Source organism: Patagioenas fasciata, chromosome 1 (genome assembly GCF_037038585.1).
Source record: "Patagioenas fasciata isolate bPatFas1 chromosome 1, bPatFas1.hap1, whole genome shotgun sequence".
Taxonomy (NCBI): domain Eukaryota; kingdom Metazoa; phylum Chordata; class Aves; order Columbiformes; family Columbidae; genus Patagioenas; species Patagioenas fasciata.
This window is the reverse complement of record NC_092520.1, coordinates 207365547-207378672: the sequence shown is the minus strand read 5'-3', so window position 1 is coordinate 207378672 and position 13126 is coordinate 207365547.

Sequence of the window (13126 nt, the reverse complement as noted above, 5' to 3'; positions counted from 1 at the left end):
GTTCAGCTACCTTCCAGCTGGGCAGGTCGCTTCCATCAGTGAAAGCTGGGAAAATCTGAAGGCTGCTTAATCAATTAGTTCTTTTAGTAAGTATTAGTAGTTTCCGAGGTGGAGATAGAGCTGTCTTCTTTTAGTTATGTGTATAAATCCAGCTGGCTTGACAGCAATTGAAATAAAACTTCTGTGTGAGCACAAGTCCTTGAGACAGTGGAATCTCTTCAGTCTGTAGTTTAAAGGATTCATGATTAAAAGCCATATTATTGTATTAAATGCCCTTTCATGCACTCAAAGCTTCTGAGCCAGAAGAACATTTCAATATAATATAATCAACACTTTGTGACAGATCAGGTTCATTTAATTTTCGCACATTCCTCAATAACACAACCAACCTTCACAACTTAATACATTTATTTCAATTTTCCGCTTTTTACTCTCAACCACTGATGTTAACATGGTGTGACTGCCAGCATTATGTAAAACAAAAGAGCGATGACAAAGCACTTTCTTAGCTTTAGTGATCTTACTTTATACAAAGATTGCTTTTGAATATACAAATAAGCACTCTAGCCTCTGTGCAGCCCTTTTAAAATAACATAGACTTGCCTGATGGCCATTTTTTAGTAAGCATCCCAAAATACAGGTCACCTTCAAGAAATAAAAAGAAGGGATTATGTTGTTTGATCAGAACATAGAATCATAGAATAGTTTTTGTTGGAAGGGACCTCCAAAGCTCATCCAGTCCCACCCCTGCCATGAGCAGGGACATCTTCACCCAGATCAGGTTGCTCAGAGCCCGTCCAGCCTGGCCTGGGATGTCTCCAGGGATGGGGCATCCACCACCTCTCTGGGCAACCTGGGACAGTGTCTTACCATCCTCATTGTAAAAAATCTCTTCCTCACAGCTAGTCTGAATTACTCTCTTTAGTTTAAAACCATCACTCCTTGTCCTATCGTAACACACCCTGCTAAAAAGTCTGTCTCCATCTTTCTTATTGGCCCCTTTAAGCACTGAAAGGCCACAATAAGGTCTCCCCGGAGCCTTCTCTTCTCCAGCTGAACACCCCAACTCTCTCAGCCTGTGCTCCCAGCAGAGCTGTTCCAGCCTCGGATCATTTCTGTGTCTCCTCTGGCCCCTCTCCAACAGGTCCATGTGTGTCTTGTGCTGAGGACCGCAGAGCTGGACCAGCACTGCAGGTGGGGTCTCACCAGAGCGGAGCAGAGGGGCAGAATCAACTCCCTGATCTGCCAGCCATGCTTCTTCAATCTCAAAAATTATCTTAGATGCAGCAGGTGCATCTCTGCACCTTCATGGCCTGATCCAGTGCCCCAGAGCCATCCTCCATCCTCCTGGTCAGCTGCAAGGCGACTGCTCTGCTTGCACAGGTTGGCAAATGGATGTCGCATATCACCAGATGCCCTTTTGCAAATGCATGAGCTGAAGGCGACTATCCCAGTGGGGATTTTGTCAAACAGCTCTGATTTTTACAGCCTCCACGTAACTGGTGTGGGAAAGGGGGGTCTCAGCCTTCCCTTCTCTGGTGTGCAGCGGTGTTACAGCTCCCCGCAGCAATGGGCAAGCTCCGCTCTGGTGCAAACAGACCGACCAAGCCCAGCCTGGTGGGAATCATTCTCTGGCTGCCCCTTTCCTGCTCTGCTAGCTAAGCCAAGCCTGCTTCCAGTTGCACACCACAGATGGCTAATTAGGATCATGGAGAGAGGAAATTGTCTCTGTGGCCTTCTGTACAAGGAATGGGCTCTTCGTTATGCAGATGAGATCCTGCAGTGTGCAGACACAGGCAAATGGATGGAGCCCACATATTGCAGCCAGAGGATGGCACAGGACAGAGGCTAAGGCACAGTCCTGCCCTCGGGGACAAAGAACCTGATTTTCACAGAATCACAGAATGTCAGGGATTGGAAGGGACCTTGAAAGCTCATCCAGTTCTATCTCCCTGCCGGAGCAGGAACACCCAGATGAGGTTACACAGGAAGGTGTCCAGGCGGGTTTGAATGTCTGCAGAGAAGGAGACTCCACAACCCCCCCTGGGCAGCCTGGGCCAGGCTCTGGTACCCTCACCATGAAGAAGTTTCTTCTCATATTTAACTGGAACCTCCTGTGTTCCAGTTTGTACCCATTGCCCCTTCTCTTATAATTGGTTGTCATTTTGGGTATGGATCAAGCTGAGAAATGAGGCATGCAGAGGAAGGGAGTGATGTCTGCAAGCAGGAAAGGTGGGCATCCAGGCTTTTTTCATTCATATTGATCCCTTCTTTGAGCCCTCCCCATATCCACCTAAAAAATTTCATTAGTGCTGTTTAACTTCAAAGCACTGTCATTACCTCTCACCCTTAAAACTGCCTTTTGCTACTTGACTGTGCTAATTAAAACATAACAATCACCCCTCGGTATAAATTAGTGCAATTCCTTGGACTCCACAAGTCCTTCACCAACCGAGTGTTCATGGCTAGCAGAAAGATCTGCAGATCTGAGAGCCACAAGAACCCTGCCAAGTACCCTGTGTCATGTACGGGCCACAAAATCTCACTCTGACATTTCCAAGGCAGGGAGAAGTACTTGTATTTCCTTCTTTCCTCACAAAGGTTTGAAAAGACATCATCATATAGGATTTCAGCCATATACTGTTCTTTGCCTTCTGTACTTGCTGAACAAAACCTGGTCTTCAACTCAGCACAGCAGCGGTTTGTGATAAAACCAGAATTTAAAAGTGCAACATAGTGAGGTATTTCTAAAATCTATAATTGCATTTTGGTTTGTATTTCCCTGTAAACCTTCGGGTGTTTTGTAGAAACACTTCAAAAATGTTAACATTTCATTTACACTAAGAAAAACTTCTCTTTTTTCTCTGTATAAAGAAGTCATCTTTCTTGCTAAGAACGTTTTTATGGAAAAGGAAGAACTACCAAAGCAATTATCATCTCATGAAATGATTACTTTGGTAAACAATCTTTATTTTTTGGGAGCCTATTTTTAAAAACTCTAAATAAAACTGCACTTGTAATGGCCTCCACCAGCACTAGGTGAATAATTGAAACAGGGTTCTCAGTTACTTTGCTACTTTCAGTTTAATTTTGGCCATGTCTGTGCACCGCTTGGTTTTGTTTTCTTTGCAACATCCTTGCTTGCTGCCTGAGAAAATGGATAGTGTGCCTGTGGCCAACATCCTGCATTTAATCAAGAAACAGAATCGCAGAAAGGTCGAGGTGGAAAGGGACCTTGGAAGGTCATGCAGTCCACAGAATCATAGAATCACAGAATGTCAGGGATTGGAAGGGACCTCGAAAGCTCATCCAGTCCAATCCCCTGCCAGAGCAGGAACACCCAGATGAGGTTACACAGGAAGGTTTTGAATGTCTGCAGAGTAGGAGACTCCACAACCTCCCTGGGCAGCCTGTTCCAGGCTCTGTCACCCTCAGTGAGAAGAAGTTTCTTCTCAAATTTAAGTGGAACCTTTTGTGTTACAGTTTGAACCCATTACCCCTTGTCCTATCATTGGTTGTCACCGAGAAGAGCCTGGCTCCATGCTCGTGACACTCACCCTTTATATATCTGTAAACATTAATGAGGTCACCCCTCAGTCTCCTCCAAGCTCAAGAGCCCCAGCTCCCTCAGCCTTTCCTCACACGGGAGATGCTCCACTCCCTTCATCATCTTTGTTGCCCTGCACTGGACAGTTTGGACCAAGTGGGATCTCACAAGAGGGGAGTAGAGGGGAGGGATCAGCTCCCTCAACCTGCTGGCAATAGTTTGTCAAAGGTAGACCAGGATCCCATCTGCCTTCTCTGTGCTGCAGGGGCACTGTGCTGGCTCCTGTTCAACTTCGTGTCCACCAAGGTCCTTTTCTGTCAAGATGCTTTCCAGTTGGGTGGCCCCCAGTTGGGTTCCTCCCTAGGTGCATGACTTGGCACTTCTCCTTGTTGAACTCCATGAGGTTCCAGTTGGCCCATTTCTCCTGCCTGTCACGATTTGGATGGCAGCGTGATCCTTCAGCCTATCAGCCACTCCTCCCAGTGTGGTGTCATCCAGTTTGTCACTGCATACAATCCATCTCAGGAAGAAGTGGGTGACTTAACAAGCTCCATTCATCGAGACCAGGAACAACAGCAAACAACTATGAGATCAACAGCCTCAGCTCTGACAGCAGAAGCTGGGAACCGACTGCCTGACCCCAATCAGCGTGGACACCTGGTGGAGGTGGCTGCCCTTCCATGTCGGGCTGCCTGCCTGTCTGGGGTCCTCAGCACAGGACACACATGGACCTGTTGGAGAGGGGCCAGAGGAGCCACAGAAATGATCCGAGGCTGGAACAGCTCTGCTGGGAGGACAGGCTGAGAGAGTTGGGGTGTTCAGCTGGAAAAGAGAAGCTCCGGGGAGACCTTACTGCGGCCTTTCAGTGCTTAAAAGGGGCTGATAAGAAAGATAGGGACCGACTTTTTAGCAGGGCCTGTTGCCATAGAACAAGGAGTGATGGTTTTAAACTAAAGGAGGGGAGATTCAGGTTAGACATGAGGAAGAGGGTGGTGCAACCCTGTCTCAGATTGCCCAGAGAGGTGGTGGATGCCCCATCCCTGGAGACATTCAAGGCCAGGCTGGACAGGGCTCTGAGCAACCTGATCTGGGTGAAGATGTCCCTGCTCATGGTAGGGGTGGCACTGGATGACCTCTAAATTTTTCTTCCAACCAAAACCATTCTATGATGGTTCTGTGATGATGTTGTGCAACACAGGCAGTTTCCGACCGACAGGCTGAAGTACGTGTGTGTAAATGATGCAATGTGCTTGTTTAATGTTTGCTTACAGTGCCTGAGCTAAACACAGATGGTGGGGTTTGCTACTTACTGCCTTTGCACCAGGGCTCTGCAGGCATTTCACTGCCTCAGCTCCTTGCTGAACCCTGACAGGCATCAATCCAAAGGCTATAATACCCTTAAAAGCAATCATCCAGAACTTCAGGCAGGGGGAATGGTAACCCAGTTACAGAAGTTTTAACAGGGGTTGTCGTTTTTACAGACATTCAGAAATTTTCCCAAGCACAGATGGTTCCTCGCCACGATGCGCTCAGTCCTCTCTCAGCTGAGCCTGCAAGACGGTTCATGATAGACCTATTGCCATTTAACCTCCATACAGCTTCCACACTTCAGGTTTCATTCCTTTGATCAAGCCTTGAAACTTGTTTTTTGTTTCCCAACCCCTCAACAGGTGCATACACAGCTCCCAGGTGCAGCTTTCCACTGCTTGACTTGCCAGGGTTGGTTTTGCTGTCTGCAGTTGGCTGCCTGATTAAACAGGCAGGAATTCCCATCTCAGTGCCCACAATGCATCTAACAGCTGTCTTGCTCTTCTAGACTGCTCTGATTTTGACAAAAATGGGTTTGAATAGCTGCTTGCCCCTCACAAGCAGCCTTCAACTTCACAGGGATATAATCAGGCCATGATAAACCACAGCACAGGTGTGTATGACTCCGCCTTCAAGAACAAATGATTGGCAAGAACAAAAGTCACAGATGCATTCAAGGTACTTCAGGCTTGGAAATTCTGGCCATTTAATTCACATGCCTCAAATGTGAAATTAACAGCCAAATTTAAGGAGCAACTTTGAAAACCTTACTGCAGCAAAATATCTTCTGAAGATGGGAGGCCACAGCAATCCATAGCGTGATTTAGATGTGGGAGAACCGAGTCAAGCTGTTTCAGGCCAGATGAAGGAGTTGGTGCTGCTGTGGTTAAAACTCCCGGTTCCCAGGGGCACATGAAAATGTCAGGATTGCAGATTCCACTTAAAATATATGTTTCTGAGACCTTGGGCTTGTAAAACTGGAAAGTGGAAAGACTGAGGGGAAGTATTGTCCGTGTTTCCAACACAGACCCAGATCTCTGCCCCGGCACTAACAGCGCTGTTAAATTCCATGGTGTTCTTGGCTCAGCTCAGCGCACAACCCGCCTCCCATGCTCCCTACACGAGACAGCTTCACCTATACACAGTAGCCGTGAGCACAGAAAGGGAGGTCAGATCCCAGCCTGTGTCCTTTTGGCAGAACCCTCCTTTATGGCTCACTTGCCAGCAACAGTAACTAGTGTTTCACAACTTCCTTCTCTGCCACCAGCTCTATTGTGGGCGAACAAAAGGCTGTTTCTTGGCATGGGATGTTGGGAGACAGACGGCACCTCTTTTGCCAGAGCCTATGAAACGGTGGTCTCAGCAGTAGGGAAAAAAATAGCTTTTCAGGCTGCTGAGCTTGCTGGCATCAGCAAACGTCGACTTACAGAGCGAGAGAGCTCCAGAACGCTGCGGGCTGACGGCAGCTGTTTCTGCACCAGTGAGTCGAGTGCAGGAGTCCCACCTGGTACACAAAACATCTCCACTCCCATGTCCTGTCCAGAGTGAATATTTTCCTTCATAACTTCAAAGCTGCTACTTAAGAGCATATGTGACTTGAGTGCATTTCCCTCTAAATAATATTGCATGGGAACCTCCACTGAGGCATGGGATGATGGAAATTGTTCAGGCTCTGCTGAGCTCAATCGACTCACTGCAATTGTGAATCCATCCTTTTGTGAACGTCTGGCTACACGGTCACTCCATAGGCACGTAAGTCACAGCTGAGCACACAAGAGGTCTTGAATTAGGGTTTAAATACCTCTATGTATTTTTATATATACACATAAATATATATTCTTGGCCACAAGGAAAACTCTGGTACTTTGCAAACTTTAGACAACACAATTTAATCCATTTATTGAAAGGCTTTGGCAATGAAATACAAATGTGTGTGTTTTGTATTTAGTTTTATACCTCACTGCAAAATTATATAGTAGTTTTGGCTGGGAAATGCATAATATCTTATGCAGATGTACCTGGGAGGAAAATGGAGGTAGACAAGAAGGTTTCAAGTAAAGTGTATTTGGCCACATCCCCAGAGTTAATACTCTGCTATTTTACGGAGAGCTAGAAAACCTTAACAAGCTGGAAGGAATAAGGAAAATGGATTTAACTTCTGCAACAGAGCAGATCCAAAAGACAAGCAGCATGAACACTATAGCAGGTCCTTGGTTCATTACTGATGTGGAAGTCGCAATTCTTCTCCACAGTTATCTTTACCAACAAGAAGACTGAATTATGTGGTGCAGCTGATAATTAATTTCTACCCCCTGCCCTCCAAGACATTTCTATCAGTATTGTCACGGGGTTGTGCTGCCATTATCATGGAGGAGGTGAGCAGCAAAGCGCTGGGGTAGTAGTTGGTTGGGCACCATCTTCTTTGGCACACCACCTCCAGGGCTGGCCTGGCCACCAGCACGTGGCCTGCTGTGACATGGAGATCTTGGCTCTGAGATCCAGCCACCTCATCTGAAGGTGGGAGAACATCTGCAGCGCAGGATGGGAGATAATACCTTCCTTTCTGGTAGGCTTGGAAGGGATTCTGCTCATTCACACAGTGAGACAGGGGCTTTTGGAGGTACAAACACAATGAACAAGCTCTTTGCTTTCCTTTTATGAGTTGTACCATGGCCTTCTGCTGACCTTCCTGTGGCTTAATTTTTTGTACTTCGAATTAAGCTCACAGGCTCTACCTGTATACATGCCGAATAATTCCTTTAAATAAGCAGAATGTCCTTGAGTAGTGGGATTTTCTGTTTGTGTCGCCATCCATTGTATAAATCCCTGACTGCAAGGGATTTGAAGAACACCAAAACAAGAATAAGAGAGTAAAGCACTCAAATTGTATTGAAATCCTCTGAAAACTTCAGTTTAGTGGAGTAAAACAAGGTGGCAAAGCCCCTGTGTATTTATAGATTTTGGCAAAGTACTATACACCAACGTAGGAAAAGCCATATTTAGAGCAGGTCTAAAGAGCTCAAGTTTTTATTTATAACAGCTTCAAGTGCACTAGACTCTGTATTTGTGGTAAACTGCTACAAAGACAACAAGCAAACGAAAATGCAGGCTTGTTCAAGAATTATTCCCAAACTGCAAAGATCTATGGACTAGGGAATAATTCCCACAAGTGAACATGTACATATACTGACTCTCCCATCCATTATAAGATTACAGGTGCGAGGTGAAGCACTTTAATTTTGTCCTCTGTGCCCTACATTCAGATTTTTGAAAAACGCTCTCTCAGATTGTTTTTTTCCAGGATTGTGCCTTATTCAGTGATGTGCAATGGACCCTGTCTCCTTGCTTCACTGCTAAGATGAAAGTCACAGGAAAGCCAAGATGGATTTGTGGCCAAGGAGCTGCCTGTGGAAGTTGCAGCTGGTGCCAGATACCTCAATATGAGATTATAAGGTGATGTGATCTCTGCCTTCAGCTGATCAGGGTTAAGCTGGTGCTTAGACTCTGATTTCTGCTGGTCAGAGCTCTCTCTGTCCTGCCTAGACAAAGACTATGGCACTTCCACACTGCCGATGCCACCGCAGGCAGAGCCCTTTCCTAACCCTGATAGCATAATGACATGCTTTACGTAAACTCATCTGAAAACACACTCAAAAATGTAAAGAAAAAAAGTATTTTTGCTAAACTTTAGTTTTCTGATAGAACGAAACTCTAGGTGAGACAAAACTACTCTAGGTGAACCTGCTCTAGCAGGTGGGTTGGACTGGATGATTTCCAGAGGTCCCTTCCAACCCCAACCACTCTGTGATTCTGTGAAGAACATTGGGAAGCAGTTCCATGTCATGTTTTGTCAGGAGACCTGGTGTCAGTGACCAGCAGTAGGCTGGGGATGCACCATTGGGAAACCCCCTCCAACTACCAGCTTAAATCTCAGCAGAGCTTGGATGCAGCTTGTGCAACATGGCCAGAGAGATTTAAAGCTGCCTCACATCAATATATCTTGCGCTTGTAAATTACAAACTCTACCGGTGTCAGGCGCACTTAAAAATCAATGGGGAACCTAATCTCCACTCTGCTTGGGTATCGATTTAAGTATATTGACTTAAATTCAAATATAGTAAATCAATAGAGCTCCCTAGCACTGACACAAAAATCCAGGTTAAAGGTACTTCTATCAGTGTAGCTTGTCTTAAGAAAAATAATTTTAGCAGGATTTATATTTTCGCCCGGGTTTTCCTCTGGATATGGTTGGACAGTCACAAGCAGGCAGGTTAGTTCCTTAAGACATAAAAGAGGCAACAGCATCGCTGGAAGGAAGAAACCTCCAGGAAAGGCTGGAAAACCAGAAAGCATCACACGCTGCTGTGTCCTGCAAAGCTCAGCTGTCCCTGCCTGCACATGCCCACGTGCGTGTGAATTCTGCCGGTTTTATGCCAGACAAAAATGAAGTAACCGAAGCCACGTGCACCAGTGATCTGAGGTTAAATTAAACCATCATGAGACCTGAAGAGGACTCGATTCTGTGCCAGCTTGTAGAGGAAATTTCTTACTGAGTCTGAGGCAAAGAATATTAATAAGAAAATCGGAAGGGTGGATGCATACAAATGGGAGCAATGCAGAGTAAGAGGCAGATTGTTTCCTAGCAACACAGGCTTTAGGCTGGTTAGTTTTGGTTAGCATTTTCTGACTAATAGCTGCAATTTTTATCTGTACTGCTGTGCACTTGCCTACCTATACTGAAAGACAGGAGAAAGCAACAGAGAAGGTAGGATAGGATCCATCTGTGTTAGACTACATGTCTGGAAGTGAGATTTCTGCCCATGAGGGGCTCGCCAGCACTCCAAAACACGATGGGCTGAAAGTGCCTCTATGGATGCCCATTTCTGCCATGTGTGAACTAGCTCAGACCTGGACCTTGTGCTTTAGCTAAGCCAGGGCACACGAGTTTCACTTGCATTGTATTTCAGCACTTTCCTCCTTCCCTACAGACCTGTGTGCTCCAGGAATACCCCATGGCTAATTCTGCCCTCAGTATCATCAGCAAGAGATCCTTGACTTCACCAGTAATAATGCAGAGCCCTTACATTTTATTTACTTATGAATTTAGTCTGTGGCTTTGTTTACACCATGTCCTCAGAGAATAATGTAGGAAACCTGCTTCTCTATATGTGTGTGTGTCCCTGTGTGTGCATGTATAGGTCTTGCCATACTGGGACCTCCGATCACCCATTGCAAGGTGAACAATTAGTGATTGCATGTCTGTTAGGAACCTTTTCTGAAGGTGTTTGAAAAATGTCTTGCACTGCTAGTGTGGTACAGTAGCAATTCCTAATAGAACTCCCAACCCTCTCTTTAGACAGTACCTGTGATCAAAATGTGTGTGATACCAGCGTCAATTAAAGGTCCAGTCTAGAGTTTCTGCACTTACGCTTTGGGACCAGCTCCTGCATCAGCTCACCAGCTCTGCTTTCTCCATACAGACCCTGCTCACTTCTCCCAGCCTGTCAGCACTTCCAGAGCTCAGCCTCCCTTGTCCTCCTGGAGAGCTCCACGGATTTTAAGTCCAGTTTCCTTTCTACAAGAGGAAAGAATGTGAGAGATGCTTTAGAGAGCACGTAAGTTTTCATGCTGTCCTTAACTCCTCTGTGCTGCAGGGGAGGAGAAAATCACCCAGTTCATGCAAATGCTGCAGAGAAATTGCAGGGGGCAGTAGATTTGAGGAGGAGCAGCTCCTGCACCCCAAATGACATGGGCATGAGTCCTGTGTCCTCCAGTGATCTGTCTGCAGCTCCAAGTGTTTAAAGCCAAGGACCAGAGCTTTGCCAGTCCATGACATCTCGAGAGGTGGTAGCACCAGCTGCTCTGTTTCACTTCCATCTCTGTAGTTCAGGATCTCCACACCCTGCCCTGTCCCCAAGAGAAAGGTTGTCAAATAAATCTTACTAGACACCAGCAAAATCACACTGGAGGATGAATCACAAGTGTCCAGCCATGAGAAAAGCTTATCGGACAAAAGAAGCAGGTCCACAAGACACGAAGCCACTGGAAATTGAGGTTTCATTCAGTCCAGGGAACTGGCCGTTTTTGTCCTACAACCAGTTTTTATCTGTCATGAAAAACTGCCTGGGTAAGAGGAAAGCAAGTGGGGTTTTGACATACAAAGAAAGCAAGGCCTGATTAACTGAAGAGGGAGAAGACATTCCATTTATCTGGGTTATTTAAAACTCTGCAGTCTTTGTTAACAGCTGCTGAACTTGAACAAGCAACCTCTCTCCAAAGGACCCGGCGCTGCTCCTCCTGCACAGCAGAGCTGGGAAAGTGCCCATCATCATGCGTGAGTCACCCGGACAGGCCTCCAACAAAAGCTGCTCTGCAGAGGATGAAAGCCCAAGCCCCAAACTCTTTACTTTCCTGGCCTAAGCTGTAAGTAGATGAGAAAGGGGAGGGAGGGAGGACAGAACTATTTATTTCCCTTTTATGTTTATGTTTAGAAGGGCTAAAGGACAGAAAGAGTCTGCAGGCAGGGACCCAGAGGGATGAATGAATGCGACTAGATAATGAGACTCCGAGGCTCCAAAGCCCAGCAATTTGCTTTAAAACCTCAACCTACCTTGTCTGAGCTCACTAAGATGAATATCTGCTGTCTTGAACTTTTCACAGATCTTTGGAAGGGGCACATGAGTACCCACCATGTAACTGACTTCTGCAACAACTTTTGTGGGCGCATTACCGGTGGCTCCACAGTAACAGCACTGAAAAGCAGAGGATGGGGAGTTAATGCTAAGACAAAAGAGAAGGAATGCTGCAAAGTGGGAAATGCTTCCACACTCCTACAAGCCCATGGGAGTAGAAGGCACCCAAAAAGTCAGGGATGTTGATTGCCTCAAGCTGCTTGCTAAGACCATGGGACTCCCTCATCCATGGGGGAAATCACACGGCAAAGCGTACGGTACAGTGCTGCCAGACCTGCCCGTAAAGGATGTTGATATTGTGCAAATAATAGATTTTCAAGGTGATCTTGGATGTTGTTATTACTATCTGGCAACGTTTTGCTTAATTTTGTACCTGTAATGAATCCTGAAGATAAGCCTTGGGTGGTGTCGGTCTGTCACATGAGTAAACATAACATAACAAATGTGCAATTAAATGAATTAATGAGTAAGGAAGCACTCCTCTTCATGGCAGAATGCATCCCACTGAAAGCACTGGGGTTTTCCTACTGGCTTTTACAGCACAGAGAAGACAAACAGACCACCTGTGGTTTTAAATCAAGGATGAGACTCTTCCACCTCTACCCATCTAACTGTGCCACCAGGACCTATGGTGGACAAGCTCTCTTCAACCTCTGTGTATCTTCTGCCCAGGCTGATTCACTGTTTCTTTGCACCTCAAGGAACTCCTGTGGATTTGAGTCATTTCTTCACCATTCACTTTTATTATGACTTTAAGTTCTTCAAGCAGGTCTTGTCTTTTTGCTCTGTGGTGGAAGAGCACTCAGGAATAACCTCTAGGCATGAGAACAGGCCAGGAAAATCCCTAAGTAGTAACCTGGGAAAATCCAGAGCTGAAAAAACAGCATATGGCTTTCTTCATGGGAGAGACTGGTGCTACAGATGGATCTGCTGAAGCTGGTGGAGTGGGACTTGTCCCCTGTAAGCTATCAGAAAGCAGCACGTCTTCTCCAGGAGCCCTTCTGCAAAGACCTCACGAATTCCCCTCCTGCTTCCAATGAAGTGAGGAGTCCTGCAGCATGACCAATTAACATCAGAGGATGGAGAGATGTTACAACACAAACCACCTCATTGCACAAAGATCGTAGAATCACAGAATGTCCTGAGTTGGAAGGGACCCACAAGGATCATGGAGTCCAGCTCCTGTCCCTGCACAGGACAACCCCACAGTTCACACCATGTGTCTGAGGGTGTTGCCCAATCTCTTCTTGAACACTGTCAGGATTGGGACCGTGACACCTCCCTGGGGAGCCTGTTCCAGTGTCCAGCACCCTCTGGGTGAAGAACCTTTTCCTAATGTCCAACCCAAACCTCCCCTGGCACATCTTCCTGCCATTCACAGTATCACAGTATCACAGTATCACAGTATGTTTGGGATTGGAAGGGACCTCAAAAGATCATCTAGTCCAATCCCCCTGCTGGAGCAGGAACGCCTAGGTGAGGTCGCACAGGAATGTGTCCCTTGGATTTTGTCATTGGTCACCAGAGAGAAGAGATCCAGTGGTAGGAACAGTCAACATCCTGTGCCTCAACTGCCTGA